The sequence below is a fragment of the Notolepis coatsorum genome, assembly GCF_963971535.1.
Source record: "Notolepis coatsorum genome assembly, chromosome: 5".
Lineage (NCBI taxonomy): Eukaryota > Metazoa > Chordata > Actinopteri > Aulopiformes > Paralepididae > Notolepis > Notolepis coatsorum.
Window position 1 is genome coordinate 34,168,657 of NC_140169.1, and position 19,451 is coordinate 34,188,107.

Sequence of the window (19,451 nt, forward strand, 5' to 3'; positions counted from 1 at the left end):
GCCTGGAGCCTGTCACTTAGAAAGTCCAGGATCCAGGCGCTCATGGCGGAGCTCAGACCCAGATCCATCAGCTTGTCAACCAGTCTGGTGGGGACTATGGTGTTGAAAGCTGAACTATAGTCAATGAACAACAATCTCACATAGTCCCCCTTCTGACTGTCAAGGTGAGATAGTGTGTTGTGCAGTACTTGGGAGACCGCATCATCAGTGGACCTGTTTGCCCTGTATGCAAACTGCAGTGGGTCCATGTTACTGGGGAGGGGGGCACAGATGTAAATGTAAATGTAAATGTAGATGTAATCTTTGACCAGCCTCTCAAAGCATTTCATGACCACAGAGGTGAGTGCCACCGGTCTGTAGTTATTAAGGCCTGTTGGAGAGGTTTTTTTTGGCACATGGATTATAGTGGACATTTTGAAGCAAGTGTAACCCAGGTTTCAGATTCATAACTATTCAAGTCATAGGAACATAAATAGTTAATGCCATTGAATAAGAACATAAATAGTTAAGGCTATTATGTAAGAACATAAGTAGTTAGTATCATTGGATACCAAGTCCCTTTGAATTACAGCATTGCCTTTTAATTTGTCATGACGTGAGATGACGTGAGTGAGATAGATGTCACGACAGCCACGCCTTGCTTTACAGCAGGTGAGTCTTGCTACTGCGCAGATGCAGATACAATCCACGGAGATTCAACACGCAGTTGAACAGAGCTGGATAACGAGATGAGATAGCATGATAAAACCAGTTATCAAACAGTTATAAAAGATTCCCCCAGTTGCAAAACCGAAGAAGCGTTGCAGTAAAGTAGCTGTTGCCTGCGGTTTTGCAGGCCAGGTTTTTCTAGCACCCCGTTCCACCCTGGGAGCAGTTCCAGGAGTCCAGACCACCCATCACCACGTGTGCCCACGAGGAGACAAGGCGGTGTGCCGGACGATGCAAGATGGCGAGCCAACCCACTGAACCTCTGATATAGCTCAAGGCTAATGCCAGCCTGATTCGAATACCCCTGTTGCTCAACTCCTGTTACCTTAACAGTCCGGTAGGATTGAACTGATTGAACTTGAATCATAAGAACTTTCACGGATTGAACTGACCTGAACACAAGGACATTCCAAGGGCTTCGACCCTGTTCACCTTTTGTTATTTTGATATTGTATTTTGTATTTGATTTGATTTAATCTGATAAGATACTGATAATTCTCCTACAAGAAGGGAGACTTAAAGGGTAAATACACCCAGTAAGTTATTTGAACAACTGACGTTCTCTTGTAAAGAGGACAAGTTAATGGGATTCAAGTGTACCCATTGATCACATTGATTATAGTTGAATCACTGATGGTTCTCCTGTAAAGAAAGAAGGTTTAAAGGGTAACTTCACCTAATAAGGTATTTGCATTCCCATAACCTAGAATATTCCATTTGGTACTTTTGTTGTGTTACACCTTCAAAGGAAGAGTTTAAAGGAGCATTTCACCTAATAAGATATTTGCATTCCCTGCACATTTAAAGGTTTAAATTAATATGTTTAAACATTTACCTATTGAAATGATAAACTGAAATAGAGTTTACTGATGATAAAAGGATACATCCAATATCCAACGTTGAACCTAGCTTTTAGCTAGAGATAACTTCAGAGAAGTCTGAACCAAACCTAATGTGTTGATCCAATCAATCTAGGACTTGATATCGAAGTAACCCTCCCGAAAGGAGAGGTTACTGAACGAACCAAAGAGGGATACTTCAAACCGTTACTTGCACTTTACGTCTGTATGTATTATGTATGTCTAGCTAGCGCGCATTTGATTAAAACACTGGTTATTATTATAATTCTGTCTCTGGTCCATTATTCTTTAATTGTGCATATTACTCCTCTCCTCATTCGTACCTAGAACTGTGCCCGTGGTGAACAGCTGTTACAAGTAGGTGACACAAGTGCTACATAAATTTGGCAAGCCAGCCAGGAGGAGTATATCACGATTAAAAGGACCAGTCTTTAAGTCAGAAGCTTAAATAGCGTGTAGCAATGGACGTAGTTCAAACTAGCAGCGTGAAAATCCCTAATTCGGTCATAGTCAGCGGTATAATCGATATTACCACTGACGATGAACTGAATGACTTTCCGATGAAACACGGCTCCATTTGGAGAAAGCTCCCCGTAGACCCTTCCGAGTTAGAACCAGAACAACGTGTTATTATAGAATACGACAGTGGCGAAGCCGTGCAAGCACTTTCCAATTACCGACTAAACACGGCCAACGCTAGTTACCTCATTAGAGACTTAGCCAGCGTTTATGTACCTGTAGTCAGCAAGACGGCTACACAGACTTATCTCTCAGACCTAAAAGAGATAGCGAAACTGAGTGGCGAAGACCTTGCGTAAGTCCTCAGGAGAGAACTCTCCACCATCGGCGACGTCCTCACCCTGAACGATCCTGAACCCCAAACTGACGAAGAAACAGGTGGGGAATTATTCGACGAAGAAACAGGTGGGGAATTATTCAAAATGGCAGACCAACATGTTCCAGAGGCTGCAACACAAGCTAGCCCCTCACCCAGAACAATCCCAGGGCAGCAAGTCCAACAAGAGCACAGCCGGTCTCCTTCACCAGCACGCTCTCAAGAGAATGCACAACCTGCTCTGAGACTCTCCGATGTCAAACCACCAGAGGTGCAAAAGATGATTGTGGAGCACATAGTGCGAAGCGAAGACTCAGCCATGCACAGCCAAGCATCACTGAGACTCAGACTCTTCTCTGGGCGAAGACCTCGGCCCGACAGAGAAGTAGACTACGAGACATGGCGTTCCAATGTGGGGCTTCTTCTCAAAGACACAACATTTTCTGATCTACACAAGTCCCGGAAACTCCTAGATAGCCTCATGGCACCCGCCATTGACATCATAAGACACCTGACACCTGACTGTCCCCCAGGAATGTACCTGGAGATCCTCGACTCCGCCTTCGGAACCGTCAAAGATGGAGATGACCTTTTTGCAAAGTTCCTCCATACAATGCAAAACAATGGAGAGAAACCTTCAGCTTACCTTCCACGACTACAGGTGATGCTGAATACCACCTACAGAAGAGGAGGAGTAGCTGCAACCGACCTTGATCAGCAACTTCTAAGACAATTCATCAGAGGCTGCTGGGACAACACCATGATAACCGAGCTGCAGCTAGAACAGAGAAAGAGAAACCCACCTACCTTTGCAGAGTTCCTCCTGTTACTCCGCACAGCAGAAGACAAGCGCTCTTCCAAAGAATGCCGCATGAGACAGTACCTCAACGTTTCAAAGCCAAGGGTATCGAGTAACTACCATGGCATCTGGAACCAATGTGAAGAGGAATGCACTTCACAGCCGATTCCGGACACCAGCTCCGAAGTCCAAAGTTTAAAGGCTCTAGTTGCAGACCTACAGACACAGCTCACAAGAATACCGAACGACGACAAGAGAAGACAAGCGAGGCCAGCTCCCAAGCAAGAAGCCCCGGCATCAGTTAAACCGAAGCCGACGACTGACAGAGGTACTCCCAAGTCCCAAAAGTCAGAGACTCCAAACCCAAAGAACTACACAAGCAATAGACCAAGACCCTGGTATTGCTTCAGATGTGGAGAAGATGGACACATAAGACCCCACTGCGAGAGTGAACCAAACCCCTCTCTGGTGGTCTCGAAAAAGAAATTACTAGAGGAGAAACAGCATGCATGGGACGCTGAAAACAAAGCCTCCAAGCCTGATTTAAACTAAAGACAGTTTCTGCTGAGGGACAGGCGGGAACTGAGTCATGAGAGAGAAGTCCCAGACGGAAGTGGCGAGCCTCCAATATGTGCTCGGCCTCCCATACCAAAGAAGTAGCCCTACCAAAAGGACTGGTTGGAGCTAAATGCACTGCACAAGTAACCATAGAAGGTAAAGAGTGCAGCTGCTTACTCGATACAGGCTCCCAAGTGACAACGATCCCGAATTCCTTCTATCAAGAGAACATGTCTCATCTACCCATCCACTCCTTATACGACCTGCTTGAAGTGGAAGGAGCCAACGGTCAGGAAATTCCCTACCTCGGCTACGTCGAGACTACAATCAAGTTTCCCAAGAGCATGTTCGGAGTAGACATCGAAGCGCCCACCCTAGCGCTGATCGTGCCTGATATGTGCTCCTGTCTGTCATCAGCGCTGATAGGCACAAACGCCCTAGATATCCTGTACAAGCAGTACGCAGACACCACATCTCAGAACTACCAATCCCTGCCATATGGCTACACTGTAGTTTTTTTTTTTTTTTTTTTAAACACACATATAAACAAACATGACAACACACGATAAGATACACAAGCATTAATATACAGTGTATATCCAATGAAATTACCATTTATACCAATGTCTTATACAGGATATACCCCTAATACCTGTTATCTAAAAACCTACACACATATGCTCCAGCTCGAACCCCCCCCTCCCGGACCCCTCTTTGGATAGTACCTCCATTATCCCTCGCTCCTAACCAGACACTACCATTATAAGCTAGCTTTTATTCTCTCCACCACTTCTAACCACATTGACATTTTGGATTCATTGAGACCCAGAATTCTTGCTGTAGATATTTCTTGATAAATCACATCGAGATATGTAAGAAACCAAACTTTCCGGCACATTTTTTCCGGTTGAAACCAGCGTGATGCGATCAGCTTTTTAGCTACTGTGATACCCGATAAAACCAATTTCTTTAGCTGTGGATTTACTGCAAACTCAAAAACATCATTCAATAGTAATACAGAGGGGTGTACAGGTATATTCCAAGATACGAGTTTTGATATTTGTTGGGTCACATCTTTCCAGAATGTCTTAACTGGTGGGCAGTCCCAATACATGTGCATAAATGTCCCTTCGTCCCTGTTTGTACATTGGGAACATTTGGAGTCTTGTTTAAGACCCATTCTGTTCAGTCTTATAGGAGTCAAGTATGTCCTGTGAATATAGTTAAGATTGATTTGTTGATGGTCCGGGTTCCTTGATGTAAGTCGGACATTTGCCCAGGCTCCTTGCCAATCAAAGTCACTTTCCAGGTCTGGTATATCCCTCCTCCAGACAGAGTCTAGTTGGAGGGTTTCATACGAGGACGTTAGTAATTGATGATAAAAATCTGAAACAAAACCTCTCGATGTCTCTCTTTCATAGAAGAATTTGTGGTATCTGTGGTGTTCAATTGGTATGTCTAATGGAACACCGTGAGACTTCAAACATAGCCGTAACTGTATGTAAAAAAGCCATGTGGACATGGTGAGATAATTTTTTTTGCATATTTCTCCATAACTACAAAAACCCTGTTTGTTAAAAACATCCCCTAATGAGTGTATGCCTTGCTCTTCCCATATAGGGAATCTTATAGGTCGTTTTTCAATTAAGAGTGCATTGTTATTGAATAAGGGAGTATGATTGTGCCATTTTTGTGGGTTAGGATATTTTTTTTGTGTTTCACGCCATATCCGGATCGCATGGGTAATTATGGGGCCAAATTTCCGTTCACAGTGCTTGATTGGTAGTTTAGTGTATGCTATGTCCTTCAGTCTATGTGGGGCTACTATGTTTTCTTCTAATTTTCTCCAGGATACTAATGCTTGGGGGTCAAACCATGTTGTCAATGGTCTTAATGTGTACGCCTTAAAATAGTGGAAAAAATCTGGAAATGCCATGCCACCGTCTGCTTTATTTCTCTGTGCGGTGAATCTTTTTATACATGGTGGTTTGTTATTCCAAATAAATTTGTATGTGGAGGAGTGTAATCTTTTCCAGTAACCCTCTGGAGGGGGTAACGGTAGCATTGAACTGAAGAAGTTGATTCTAGGTAGTACATCCATCTTAACTATTGATATCCGTGCCTGTACTGAGTTTTTAAGTTTTGCCCACCTATCAAGGTCGTCTTTGATTTTGTTTTGGATTTTAGTGTAATTGTGCTTCACCGTTTGTCTTATGGTGGGGAATATTTCCACTCCCAAGCATCTAAAATGTTTTACCATAGGTATCTCTCCTGGGAGGGTTATACCTTTTTTTGCAGGGGTGTTAAGTGGAAGGAAAGCCGACTTCGGCCAATTTATCTTAAATCCCGATAAATCACCAAAGTTCTCAATCAACTTGAGCAGATGAGGCAATGTGGTGTTGGGGTTTTGCATGAACAATATTACGTTGTCCGCATATAAACACATTTTATGTTCTGTGCCCTTGATTACGATTGGTTCTATGGATTGGGATTGTCTTATATATTGTGCTAAAGGCTCTAATGATAGATCGAATAGTCCGGGACTAAGAGGGCAACCCTGTCTGGCTGAGCGTGATACCGGAAAGATTTTGGAGATGATTGTACCTGTTGTAATCATGGCCGATGGGTCTTTGTATAGTACTTTAATCATATCAATGAATCCTTTTCCTAACCCCATCCTTTCTAATACTGCCCATAGATACGACCATTCCAGCCTGTCAAAGGCTTTCATAGCATCCAGGGACAGCATCGCCTTAGGTATGGTGTCGTCCTTGTCGGCATCTAGTATGTGCAGTATTCGTCTTATGTTATCAGTGATCAGGCCGCCTCTTATGAAGCCAGTTTGGTCCGGATGAACTAAAGACATCATATGCTTTTTTAATCTGATGGCTAATACCTTAGAGTACAGTTTGATATCGGTTTCGAGGAGGCTTAAGGGTCTGTAACTACCGCACTCGGTGGGGTCTTTGTCTTTTTTGAGAAGGACTGTTATGAGTGCAATATTGTCGTTTTTATGGAAGTTCCCCTCCTTGACTGAGTATAAGATCATATTTAGTAATAAGGGTCCAATTATGTCCCAACAAGAAAGGTACATTTCTGGTGGGATACCGTCTCTTCCAGGAGGCTACACGGTAGTCTTGAAAACCCTTGGAGCCAGACATAAACAGTCTGCGGATTCCAGCATGGGCGAAGTGAAACTACATAGCAAAGACCCAGAAACTATCGCTCCAGGTCAGACCAAAGTCCTCGAGGGATTAGTGAGTTGCAGAGCAACCAACGCAGGAAGATGGGTGATGATAGAGTCCCCAATGTCAACGGCCTTGCCAGGTGGAATACTGGTATCAGATGGCTTAGCAGAGCTACCACGAAAACTGCCACATTGTATACCAGTCGTCATCAAGAACGAGTCCGACCACGATATCACCCTGTCCCCGAAGGTTGTGATAGCCGAGATACATGCAGTCATGAGTGTCCAGTCCCTCAAGACACTTGACGCAGAACTATTGACAGACGCTAACCAAAAATCAAAGCTCAAGTTTGACTTTGGAGACTCTCCAGTACCCCAAGAGTGGAAAGAGAGGATAACTGAACGACTGAACTCCATGCAAGAAGTTTTCGCACACCACGATCTCGACTTCGGATGCACTGACAAGATAAAGCATCACATAAATCTCAATGACAAGACGCCATTCAAACATCGGGCGAGACCTATACACCCTCAAGATATAGAAGCTGTGCGCAACCACATTCAACAGCTCCTCGACACTGAAGTCATCCGAGAATCTGAATCACCCTTCTCATCGCCAATTGTAGTCGTCAGGAAGAAGAACGGCGATGTCAGACTATGCATAGACTACAGGAAACTGAACCTCCAGACAGTAAAGGACTCATACGCCCTGCCCAACCTGGAGGATTCCTTTTCAGCACTGACTGGATCCAAATGGTTCTCAGTGCTAGACCTCAAATCTGGTTTTTACCAGATCGAAATGGAAGAAAAGGACAAGCACAAGACAGCATTTGTCTGCCCGCTGGGATTCTTTGAGTTCAATAGGATGCCTCAAGGAATAACAAATGCCCCAAGCACGTTCCAGAGGCTTATGGAGCGGTGCGTGGGAGAACTGAACTTGAAGCAAGCCCTCGTTTTCCTGGACGATCTGATCGTTTTCTCTTCAACGCTAGAGGAACACGAGGAGAGACTCATGCGAGTCCTGAGCCATCTGAAAGAGTATGGGCTAAAACTATCACCCGAAAAGTGCAAATTCTTCCAGACCTCCGTAAGGTATCCATTGTTATGCATAATAATCATCTGTTCTGTGCGCAAATGAGGGAAGATGTATGCGCGTGCACGGGAGCGCACGTGCACGTGGCGTGTAACCAGTTCCCATATTACGACTGCACCACTGGTACTACATGGTACTACATGGCACTACAGGGTACTACATGTCTGCTCTTTTGCAGCACCACAAACATGGGAACTCTCTAACTCCTTTAACTTGCTGTCCTGGAGTGCTGACCGGAGTGTCGGACGTCCCGTGATGAAGGCCGGGAGAATGTGACCCCCTCTGCGTGCCCCCCTGTCTCCGGAGGAGAGTGCCGGATGTCCCGCGATGATGTCGGGGAGTTCGCGACCCTCTCTGCGCCGCCCCCTATCTCCCTGTCTCCGGCTGTCCCTGAGCAATGACCGGAGTGTTGAATGTCCCGTGACTAAGACGGGGAGGACGTGACTCTATTTGCGCCGCCCCTGTGCCTCAAATAGATCCGCTATCAGCTCTATCTTCAATCTTTCAAAATGTTCAGTTGCTATCGCTATCAGCTCTATCTTTAATCTTTCAAAATGTTCAGTTGCTATTGCATGCACTCACCTGTGTTTCACTTCACACTTGAGTGCATGCTTACCAACTGTAAGTCTGCAACACTACTATCACCGACATCTAAGAAGGGAGATCCCCCCTTGAATGGTCCTTCTAAGGTTTCTCTCCTCCACACTGCCTGTGGAGCATTTTTCCCTATTGTTAGGTTTTAGTGAGTTTTTCCTTACCTTCGCGTGGGGTATGTCTGGGAGTGCTTGCATTCTTTCATTTATTTGCATTTATCTTAAATTTTTTGGACATTATGGTGTTCTTGTTCTGTTCTTGACTTATTGTTATGTTTTCTTCTTGACTTGTTTAAAGAAGACCTGTACGGCCCATGGGGACATTAACGTGTGTTGTCGGGCCTTATAAATAAATTTGATTTGATTTGATTTGAGTATCTAGGCCACATAGTGTCTGAGAAAGGAGTCGAACGGACCCAGAAAAGACAACCGCACTCAAAACCTGGCCAAAGCCAACCAAACTGAAAGAACTGAGAGCATTTCTAGGATTCTGCGGTTACTACCGTAGATTCGTCAAAGACTATTCAAAGATAGTGAAACCCCTCAACGCACTTACTGCCGGATACCCTCCAACGAAGAAGCACGGAAAAGCTACAGTGAACACTGAGAAGTATTATGACCCTAAAGATCCCTTCAATGACAGATGGACCCCCGCTTGCCAGACAGCTTTTGACGCTATCATAGAAAGGCTGACAACTGCCCCTGTTCTCGGTTTCGCCGACCCCAAACAGTCCTACATATTGCACACAGATGCAAGCACACTAGGTCTCGACGCCGCCCTCTACCAGGAGCAGCAAGGACAGAAGCGTGTCATCGCTTATGCAAGCCGTGGATTGTCAAGATGGTCGGTAACTGAGAAATTCCAGGATTACCTCTACGGAAGACCATTTATCGCTGTCACTGATAACATTAAAATTCATGGACTTAATCAAATTCAAATCTGCACAAATTATGTTTCTGGCAATAAAAAACAAATTACCAAGCAACATTAAAAAAAAATGTACGGCTAGAGAGAGTGTTTATAATTTTAGAGGGACATTAGCTTTAACGCAACCTACGGTACGTACAACTCTTAAAAGTATGTGCATTGCAGTTTGTGGGGTATCATTCTGGAATGGTCTGGATGCGAATATAAAATTAAGCAAAAATATCAATACATTTAAAGGTAGCTATAAACAAGCACTTATGGACACATATAAGGTCGCTTTCACACAGGGGCTGTTTGGTCCGGACTTTCGGACCAGAATTCGATAGTCCGGTTTTTCGGGTCTGTGTGAATGCACGTCGAACTCGGTCCGCGGACCAAACAGGCGAACTCTAGTCCGCCTGAAAACGTAGGTCTCGGTTCGGCTTCAGCGGACCAAACGCGAACCAAATATAGGAAGTGATTATTATTACCACTGCTCGCAGCACTCACTGCAAAACAAGCACACTGCATCTAATCTCTCTATCTATCTATCTCTCTATCTATCTATCTATCTATCTATCTATCTATCTATCTATCTATCTATCTATCTATCTATCTATCTATCTATCTATCTATCTATCTATCTATCTATCTATCTATCTATCTATCTATCTATCTATCTATCTATCTATCTATCTATCTATCTATCTATCTATCTATCTATCTATCTATCTATCTATCTATCTATCTATCTATCTATCTATCTATCTATCTATCTATCTATCTATCTATCTATCTATCTATCTATCTATCTATCTATCTATCTATCTATCTATCTATCTATCTATCTATCTATCTATCTATCTATCTATCTATCTATCTATCTATCTATCTATCTATCTATCTATCTATCTATCTATCTATCTATCTATCTATCTATCTATCTATCTATCTATCTATCTATCTATCTATCTATCTATCTATCTATCTATCTATCTATCTATCTATCTATCTATCTATCTATCTATCTATCTATCTATCTATCTATCTATCTATCTATCTATCTATCTATCTATCTATCTATCTATCTATCTATCTATCTATCTATCTATCTATCTATCTATCTATCTATCTATCTATCTATCTATCTATCTATCTATCTATCTATCTATCTATCTATCTATCTATCTATCTATCTATCTATCTATCTATCTATCTATCTATCTATCTATCTATCTATCTATCTATCTATCTATCTATCTATCTATCTATCTATCTATCTATCTATCTATCTATCTATCTCTCTATCTATCTCTCTCTCTCTCTCTCTCTCTCTCTCTCTCTCTCTCTCTCTCTCTCTCTCTCTCTCTCTCTCTCTCTCTCTCTCTCTCTCTCTCTCTCTCTCTCTCTCTCTCTCTCTCTCTCTCTCTCTCTCTCTCTCTCTCTCTCTCTCTCTCTCTCTCTCTCTCTCTCTCTCTCTCTCTCTCTCTCTCTCTCTCTCTCTCTCTCTCTCTCTCTCTCTCTCTCTCTCTCTCTCTCTCTCTCTCTCTCTCTCTCTCTCTCTCTCTCTCTCTCTCTCTCTCTCTCTCTCTCTCTCTCTCTCTCTCTCTCTCTCTCTCTCTCTCTCTCTCTATCTATCTATCTATCTATCTATCTATCTATCTATCTATCTATCTATCTATCTATCTATCTATCTATCTATCTATCTATCTATCTATCTATCTATCTATCTATCTATCTATCTATCTATCTATCTATCTATCTATCTATCTATCTATCTATCTATCTATCTATCTATCTATCTATCTATCTATCTATCTATCTATCTATCTATCTATCTATCTATCTATCTATCTATCTATCTATCTATCTATCTATCTATCTATCTATCTATCTATCTATCTATCTATATATCTATCTATCTATATATCTAACTGTGCATCTTGGGAAGTAGGAAGAAACACGCAGCTTATTATTATTACCGAGGTGCACGGCATTAATAATGGATCAATGCCACGTCAATACTATTATTATTATTATATTATTATTATTGGTCTACAAGTTGTTTAGCGAGAGGATGGTGGTAATGTGCTTCAATAGAACAATGGATCAATGCCATGTCAAAACTCGCTCCGCTGATCTGGAGGACTCGCAGACAGCACACACAGACACACGCGCGCGCGCGCGCACACACAGGCTTGCAGCCACACACACATTTCCACTGTCCAATAGACAAGCGCCCTTTTCGACCGCGTGACATTGTTCAGAAGGTATCGGTCCGCTGACAGATTTCTCTATGTGAACGCAGACGAACCAAATGAAGAATGCAACAATGTTGCAACTTCACCCCCAGAACCGCACCGAGTCCTCCAAAACTATATGTGAAAGCGACCTAAGAGAGAGGAGCTTGAGCAGTAATGTGACCCTGTTATTTTTTCTCATTTGGATATTTGGATATATAAAAAACTGTACTTTTATTTTATTTTTTATTATTTGTTATATTATTTTTATTTTTATTAAATTATAATGTCAAATATTGTAAGGAAGGGGCAGGGCTTGATAAGTTGTTTTACTTCTCCCTGTTCCTTCTCGAACACTTGTTGTATGGAAATAGTGTTTGACTATTTACCTTTTTGTTTTTTAAACTTGTTTTATGTTTCTATGTTCGGGACAAATAAAAATAAAATAAAATAAAATCAAAACCCACTGACATATGTCCTTACCACTGCTAAGCTTGATGCCGCAAGCTACAGATGGTTATCCGATCTATCAACCTTCGATTTCCAGCTGCAATACAGAGCTGGAAAACAGAATCAAGATGCTGATGGACTGTCCAGACGACCACACAGCAGACCAGCTGATGACCCAATATCGAGAAAAGAGATGGAAAGAATACAACAGTTTGCGAAAAAAACGGCTCTAAAGAGACACCATCCGGCATTGCATCTGTGGTATCACTTGCCCTCCACCCAAGTGCAATCCCAGACAGCTTCCAAGGAGAAGATCAGCTGGGTGGCCTACCCGTCGTTCCGCTGATAACTCCAGCCAAAATTAGAGAAAAGCAAAGAGCCGACACCTGTATCCGTCAAGTACTACAGCTTGTGGAGTCAGGGGAGAAACCTCCACCGACACTCAGAAAGGAAATCCCCAAACTTTACCTTCTACTAAGAGAGTGGAACCGGTTAGAAGTATTGGACGGAGTCCTGTACCGGAAGAGACAAGAAGGCGCACAGACCCATCATCAACTTGTGCTGCCTGAAGACCTGAGACCTATGGTCTTAAAGAGCCTTCACGATGACATGGGCCACATGGGCGTGGACCGAACCCTAGACCTCGTCCGAAAGCGATTCTATTGGCCCAAAATGAAGTAGAAACAAAGATCAGGACCTGCAACCGATGTGTATGGCGTAAAGTTCCACAAGATAAAGCTGCCCCGTTGGTGAACATCACAGCCACACGACCACTCGAGTTGCTGTGCATGGACTTTCTCAGCTTGGAACCAGACTCCAGTAACACAAAAGACATTTTGGTCATTACGGACCACTTTACGAAATACGCAATAGCGATCCCTACCGCAAATCAAAAAGCGCGGACAGTCGCTAAATGCCTATGGGACCACTTTATTGTCCACTACGGTATCCCGGAGAAACTCCACAGCGACCAAGGTGCAGATTTCCAGTCCCGCACAATTAGAGAGCTGTGTGAGCTAGCCGGCATCAAAAAGATACGAACTACCCCGTACCATCCAAGGGGAAACCCAGTTGAACGCTTCAACAGGACCCTGCTTAATATGCTGGGCACCCTGGAGAATCAGAAGAAAAGCCATTGGCGGGACTACGTCAAACCTCTAGTACACGCCTACAACTGTACTAAGAACGACACTACTGGATTCACCCCGTATGAGCTGATGTTCGGGCGACAGCCAAGGTTGCCTGTGGACATAGCCTTCAACTTACCTGTCAACTACCAGCCAGGCTCACACTCGCAGTACGTCCGCAGTCTGAGATCCCACCTTGAAGCAAGTTACAGAGTAGCTACAGAAAATGCAAAGAAGACAACGGACCGTAACAAAGCAAGATTCGACAAACGAGTTGTTGAGTCTACCCTGCAGGAAGGTGACAGGGTTCTCGTCAGAAACGTCCGCATCAGAGGCAAGCACAAGCTAGCAGACCGGTGGGAAGCAGATATCTACATTGTAGTGAAACAAACTGGAAATGTCCCAGTCTATGTAGTGAGACCTGAAACAAGAGATGGTCCACTACGAACGCTCCACCGAGACCTACTGCTACCTTGCGGATTCCTTCCTACTACCCCTGAGGAAGACGGACCTACTGTAAAAGACAAACCTAAGCGACCAAGAACTCGACAGAGCCCAAGAGAAGAAAGCTTGAATGAATCAGAGGGAGAAGACCCAGATGATGACTATCTTGATCTCACTTATCACTATGACCATGGAGGTCTAGTGGTGGAAACACAACCCTTTTCAGTGCCCACTGTCGAGCAAGGCCCCTCAGACGCAGTCATTCTTCCTGAGGGAGCTCCAGGGACAACTGATGACCCGACGACACTGAACAAGACTATCCCATCCGCAGTGAGACCTACTGAAGGCAGTTTACCTGACCCAGATACAGCGGATCGGGATAAATACTTACCTGACATGGATCAGGAAGAGAACAACCTACCTGAAAAGACCTTACCAGTTATGAGTTCAGAGGAGAACAATACTAACATGAATGAACCAGAAACCGAACCAGATGGACAGGAGAATGTCCAAGACAATGTGGAAAGAGAAGAGGAAAGAGATGTCAGAGATGGACAGGAGAATGTCCAAGACAATGTGGAAAGAGAAGAGGAAAGAGATGTCAGAGATGGACAGGAGAATGTCCAAGACGATGTGGAAAAAGGAAAAGAAAGAGATGTCAAAGATTAACCCCCAAGAAGGTCGACAAGACATAGAGAACCTCCAAAAGTCCTGACTCATCCCGACTAGGAAACCCACTAGTAATGATAATCCAGTAACTATTCCAGAGTCTAAGCTCAGTAATCGCAGACTCTTTAGATGACTCCGACTCCCCAGAACCCCATAGGATTGTGATAATGTAGTCCTGGGATAATATGCACAGGGACGTGCATTAGGATAGAATGGGAGGATGTAACCCAGGTTTCAGATTCATAACTATTCAAGTCATAGGAACATAAATAGTTAATGCCATTGAATAAGAACATAAATAGTTAAGGCTATTATGTAAGAACATAAGTAGTTAGTATCATTGGATACCAAGTCCCTTTGAATTACAGCATTGCCCTTTAATTTAACATGACGTGAGATGACGTGAGTGAGATAGATGTCACGACAGCCACGCCTTGCTTTACAGCAGGTGAGTCTTGCTACTGCGCAGATGCAGACACAATCCACAGAGATTCAACACGCAGTTGAACAGAGCTGGATAACGAGATGAGATAGCATGATAAAAGCAGTTATCAAACAGTTATAAAAGATTCCCCCAGTTGCAAAACCGAAGAAGCGTTGCAGTAAAGTAGCTGTAGCCTGTAGCTGTAACGAGGCGGTGTGCCGGACAATGCAAGATGGCGAGCCAACCCACTGAACCTCTGATATAGCTCAAGGCTAATGCCAGTCTGATTCGAATACCCCTGTTGCTCAACTCCTGTTACCTCAACAGTCCGGTAGGATTGAACTGATTGAACTTGAATCATAAGAACTTCCACGGATTGAACTGACCTGAACATAAGGACATTCCAAGGGCTTCGACCCCGTTCACCTTTTGTTATTTTTATATTGCATTTTGTATTTGATTTGATTTAATCTGATAAAATACTGATAATTCTCCTACAAGAAGGGAGACTTAAAGGGTAAATACACCCAGTAAGTTATTTAAACTACTGACGTTCTCTTGTAAAGAGGACGAGTTAATGGGATTCAAGTGTACCCATTGATGACATGGATTATAGTTGAATCACTGATGGTTCTCCTGTAAAGAAAGAAGGTTTAAATGGGAACTATCTTATAAATGGCCTTTTTCAGTGTTTAGCATTGTTTCATAGCTATTATATTATATTATCTCATATTGTATTATATATACATTATTAGTATTCTCCTATACCTTACCTTGTCTGTTCTCCAATTACCTTTTTCCCTGTTTGTTTATATGTTTGTGGGATTACTTCCCCTCCTTAGAATAATAAATCAGTGGAGGTTTGAATTCCTACCCTATACAATAAATATAATTTACTATTTTGGAAGAGCGCCTTGTGTACGTTTCCCGGGACTGTGCTTAATGCACTACTGGAGGGGCTGGTTTTCACATACAGCCCGCTCCAGCTTATATTCTATATAGCAGTGGAGGTTTCTCTATGACAACACGTGAAATACAAATTCACTCATAATTCATAATTATTATTAATTTACATATACCTATATATATATATATATATTTTTTTTTTTATTATTATTATTATTTTTTTATTATAAATGTTTTCCTTTGTAAAAAAAATGCCAGTGAATTATTTTTTCTTCAAAAAATTGCCAAAATTGACAGCTCTGAGCAGGTCTGCACTGCAGTATTGCCTGCAGTAATTATTCGTGAAGAAAACTTCACAGGTGTGACCCATTGTTAATAAATAATAAATAACAGCGAATCAAAATAGGCTATTAACTTCATCTAAGCACGGTCTGTGCAGTTAAACTCTTGCCATTGAATGGATAACAAGGCTGTCAATCATTCAATCCACCAATCAGCTAATGGTTTCTCTTTGGCTGTTCTGTGGCTCTGCAGCTAGCATGATTGACAGCCTTGTGGCCCAATCAGATAATGGTTTCTCTTGTGCCATACTGTGGCTCTGCAGCGAGCTTGTTTTCAAAATAATTCGTTACGCAAGTCTTGTGAATGTCTAAACAGGGCTGATGACATTGATGAAGATGATATCAATAACAACAATGCCTCTCCATTGTGCATCGTTTGATGATATATATTTTTTTTTATCTCAGTCGTTGTAAAACGAAAGCCTGCAGTGCTTAGCCTGGACGCAGCCGAAGTGTAGTAGTTCTAACGTCACTCGGGAGACAAAAGCCAAACATCAATTTGATGCAACAAGCTGGCTCGCGATGCACTATTGTTTACATTTTCCATGGGATTAATGCAAGCGGCTCGAGTCGGACTCGTCACATGGAGAAGCTGCACTATTCAACGATATGGGTAAGTCGTGTCTTCTTGGCTTTAGAATGTCAGTTTGTGTAACGTTACTGTAACCGAATTGAAACCGCATCATAACTCCTACATCGACCATGTCACTTTTCAAAAGGCATGAATGAATGAAAACTTTATTTAACAGATTGCAGAATGGGTACAATATACAGTACGGCTCAATACACATAATTATTAAGGAGATGCAGACCAGATAAAGACTTTCGTCTTGTTTACATCAGGGTCCCCCATTTTCAATTCATAGTGAAATGTATCTTGTGTTATTAGGAGCCCTGCTAAAGTTGGTAGCTAATGTTATATTGATAATGTTTCAATATTATCAGGTTGATATTATTAGGTTGATAATGGTGTCAGTGTTTCAGATAGCAAGGTGGAGATCTTTGTTAACTAGTAGAGCTTTGGTTGAGAGAGATTACAGTGCTGTCTCTTAAAACTCATAAACAAGTATTGAGCAAGACGAGTTAGTCTGTTGTGTTGTGCGTATTGTATGGGAGGGATAATGATGACTGTGTGTAACTAGGAGGGATATGAGGACTGTGTGTATGTGGCACTGAATTGATGTAAACAAGACGAAAGTCTTTCTCTGGTCTGCATCCCCTTAACAATTGTGTGTATTGAGCCGTACTGTATTGTACCCATTCTGCAATCTGTTAAATAAAGTTTTCATTCATCATTCATTCATTCATTCATTCATTCATTCATTCATTCATTCATTCATTCATTCATTCATTCATTCATTCATTCATTCATTCATTCATTCATTCATTGTCCTTGTGTTACATAAAACCCATCTGTGGCCTTGTGCAGAGGAAGGTGGTAAATACATGTTAGATATTCCAATGTACAGTTTTGCATACCATTGACTCTAAGAATGGTCTGTGTTATTGAAATCGTCACAGCAATATAGTTTGTTTATACTTCAGAAGTATGATATTTAAACATGGTCCCCAAAATGAATGGAAGCTAATGAGGAGCCTGACACCTGGGAGGAATGGGGGTGTTGCAGCGTTGGGGATGTTTAAAAAATATAATTTAATATATAATATAATATAATAATTTGTGCTTCACCTAAAAATTTGGTCAGCAGCCTCCACTGCTATATAGTCATTAGACTTTGGCACATTAGACAACAACACAGGATAGGACAACAACAGTTGTCGTACATCATCACCCTGTGACTCGGGCAGGTACAACAGATGAGCAGTGACGTCACTCATGAGTTAGTCAAACGCCCCGTCTGCTGACCCTCGGACAACACCTTCAAATCATCGTCCGGCAGGGGATTTACACATGTTAACAAGACAGCTGGAACAGCTCCTGGGCTACCAGACTGCACCTCCTGTATACTCCCACCAGCACGGGTGAGATACAGCCTGGACCACTGTGTCCTCATCTTCTGGCTAAAATGGAAGGCAGCACATATGACTGATTGGCTCAGTCTGAGATCTGCTATCAACAGGAGGAACTATCCATTAGGGTGTAACCATGGTTACAGATGATTATTTTACCGAACTCCCTCTTGGCAGTAGCCATGGCAACCTGGAGTCAGAAAGAGAGAGAGGTGTGTGTGTGTGTGTGTGTGTGTGTGTGTGTGTGTGTGTGTGTGTGTGTGTGTGTGTGTGTGTGTGTGTGTGTGTGTGTGTGTGTGTGTGTGTGTGTGTGTGTGTGTGTGTGTGTGTGTGTGTGTGTGTGTGTGTGTGTGTGTGTGTGTGTGTGTGTGTGTGTGTGTGTGTGTGTGTGTGCGTGCGTGCGTGCGTGCGTGCGTGCGTGCGTGCGTGCGTGCGTGCGTGCGTGTGTGTGTGTGAGAGAGAGAGAGAGAGAGAGAGACACTGAGTCACAGGGATAGATAAAATCACAAAGTGACAGCAAGAACAAAGGAAAGAGCTCATCCATCCATGAGTGAGAGACTCAGAGAGAGAGCAACATGGTGCATTAGGAGTGATGGTGTGTTAGTCAGAGAAGCAGCAGTGGTAGTAAAACACCCTAATATGTAGAGATAGTAATATTAGGCTGTGATGACGTTTAAAGCTGCACCCTGTAAGGTTTGGGATGAGGACCACATAGACTCAACCACGTAACCTACAATTTTGTTTAATAACAACAACAACTAGCAGGGCTGCTGGCCCCAAGAGGTCTAATGTTTAACCTCAATGTTGATTTCAATGGATAATGGTGGACATTTATTAAACCTGCACTGTGCAATGTGCACAGGACTTTTGACCATTTGTTTTTCAATTCTCAATTTGCTCAAAAATGGTTTGGTCTTGCATCACATCTTTTTAACTTATGGTATCAAATCAAACCTATGAGGCATAATTAAGCATTGGAATGTCAATCATTAAGCCATCACATAATGTCCTGAGCCACTCTAAACTATGTAAATGAACTGCATTTATATAGCGCTTTTATCCAAAGCGCTTTGCAACTTATACCTCACATTCACAGATTCAATCACACATTCACACACCTGCCCATCAGGGGTAGTTAGGGATTAAGTGTCTTGCTCAAGGGCACTTGGACACGCCGCCGGGAGGAGCCATATGTCTATGTCACTGGGAATTGTCTTTCTCTGTATTCTGATCCTCCTGGTGACATGTGTACATATAGAGTAAGTATGTGTCTTAGGGGGTGAAATGCTGAAATATACATCTCTACTACACAAGCCCTCTGTCTCAGTGACTTCTCTAC